The following is a 2,500-nucleotide window of genomic DNA, read 5'->3' as shown; positions in this document are numbered from 1 at the left end:
AACTGGCATTCAACGAGCCACTCCTGCACAGAATTTTAGAGTTCATCAAATTTAATGACGTTTACTCGATCACTTCAACTTTTAATTTTTTTCTCTCCATTTTTGAGGATGCCAAAATTCTAGTTCGGCAGCTGTGATTAAAGAAAAGTAAATTTTGAAAAATTTAATGAATTTCCCCTTTTAGGTGGTGCCAAAAATATCTCTTGGTTAAAATGATTAATAATTTGTAAAAAAAAAAAAATTATTTTACGTTTTTTAATATACCTTATCTCATAAATTTATAGTTCATCCTTTCCCTTTTCACTCACGTAAGCACTATTTATTCCATTGAGAAAATCTTCAACATTCTTTAGTATTTCCTGAGATAATCCTCTCAATATTTACTATTATTGAGATAATTTTCAACATTAGTTATTATTTCCAATGAGACAATTTTCAATAATAGTTGTTTTTTCCATTGAGATAATCCTCACAATATTTATTATTTCCATTGATATAATCCCCACAGTATTTATTATTTCAATTGAGATAATCCTTACAATATTTATTATTTCCATTGAGGTAATCCTCAATACATTTTATTTTATTGAATATTGATAATCTTTTTATCTGATATATGGAGGTATTGATTAAAGAGACCTTTTGACGTGATATGTTCCGGATAACCTGAACGATGATCAACCGAAAACTGACGTGTGTGAAACGTTTCCCGGGAAACTGTATTATTGGCGTAATTACTCGCCCTAGATAAATTGTTATGATGGCATTCTTCATTAAGTGGAAAGAAATTTTATTAATTTTCTGATTCGGAATTAAGTATTAAAATTTTTAGATATATATTATATATATTATAATACATACATATATATATATGTATGTATATATATATATATATATATATATATATATATATATATATATATATATATATATATATATATATTATCGTAGAAAACTGGTAATGACATTCCTACCCGCAAAGAGTTGTTAACGCTTAGTTTATTAGTTATTTTTTTTTATATTGAATAAGAATAAAATGTGAATGACATCCTGAATTTAAAAGGACAGTTTTTGATGGACGTCTTAATTAAGGTGCTTATAGGAAGAAAACAAATCTGCTAATGATGATATTAGTTGATTAAGGATAAACTACTGAAGACTTGAAGGGAACAATTTTTAATGACAACCTGGGAAAAAATTCCTGAGAAAAAATTATGAGAATGAAACTGCATTTCGATAAGTTGTTCTTAACATACTTAATTTGATAATTTAATGAGTAAAGCGTTTGTGGAAATCTAAATTTTACTAGGAAAGAAATTGATGAAATTCTTGATAAAAATGTGGGAGATATTCTCAAATTATTAAGAAAACCAATTGATAACCCTAAGTTAGTGTATTATTACCTTTGTAAACGAGGTTGAAATGAGGTTATTTTTTTTGCCCCAGTTTGTCAGTTTGTGTGTGGATAACTTCCTAGTTACAATTTGACATAAGAGTAGTGGTTAATTGTCATGTTGAGACGCGGAAGTGACTCAATTTTGAAAGTCCTAGGTCAAAGGTCAAGGTCCAGCATAAGGTTGACCGAATTAACCCTAACCTCGAGAAATAAGCTTCCGTGGCGGAGGTCTGCACGATTGAGTGCTTTTCTAGTTCTTTGTGTATTTAGGAAATCTATTTCTGACATTTTAGTGGAATGGTGATTTAATTTGTTGATCCCTTAGTTTGAAGAGAAAAATTGCTGATAACTTTGGATAACTTACTATAGAGTCTCTGCAGTATTCTTTGGCCCCTAAGTGCACCCACTTTTTAACCTTCTGGTACCTCACATCCTACTTCTTTTAGTCAATCTTGCTGTCCATCTTCTAACTTCATAGTGCAAATGCGATGTTATATTTTGACGAAATTTTTATCTTAAAAAAATAGTTTTTTTTTTTTTCTTTTTATTTATGATGACATTCTTAACTTAGTTTAGGAATCTTTTTTTACAATATTATTTCACGGATAAACGTTTTATGGTGTTCTCAATTTACTTGGATAAAATTATGACGGTGTTAACTGAGTAAAATGTTGACATCTTGAGTAATGAGAAAATAATTGGATTCCTTCTTAGTTTATTGAGAGAAAATAGTGTTTTTCATAATAATTTTGATAACGTTGGTAATTTGATGGAAAACTAACTGATATTCTCAGATGTCTGGGTCATATTGAAAAGCATTTTTTCAAAGACATATAGAAGTGATGACGTTATACTGTATTCTGTTTGCGAATCTTGCTTTAGACTAACAATTCAAGTTGGACATATCTGTCGGTGTATATACGAAATGACCCAGACAACGTCCAATTTACGAGTAAAGAAATGGATTTAAAAATGCATCCTATAAATTGTATGCAAACTAACTATTTTGAAAATTGCACTCGGAATTAATTTACGTACAGGTATTGTTCCCTTCGCTAAAAATAATGAAAATAGAGAAAAAAAGTTCTCAAAGAGATGATTGCA

At 29.1% G+C, this 2,500-nt stretch overlaps 1 protein-coding gene across 1 annotated transcript in view; it reads left to right on the top strand.

Annotated features, from left to right (window-relative positions):
• The window catches only part of LOC137620891 (G-protein coupled receptor GRL101-like), a 464,398-nt gene that overhangs the window by 267,217 nt on the left and 194,681 nt on the right, over window positions 1-2,500 (top strand). The gene's annotated exons all lie outside the window — the stretch shown is intronic.

Source organism: Palaemon carinicauda, chromosome 27 (genome assembly GCF_036898095.1).
Source record: "Palaemon carinicauda isolate YSFRI2023 chromosome 27, ASM3689809v2, whole genome shotgun sequence".
In the NCBI taxonomy this organism is placed as follows: domain Eukaryota; kingdom Metazoa; phylum Arthropoda; class Malacostraca; order Decapoda; family Palaemonidae; genus Palaemon; species Palaemon carinicauda.
Note: the sequence above shows the minus strand (reverse complement) of the source record. Positions and strands in the feature narration are given on the sequence as shown.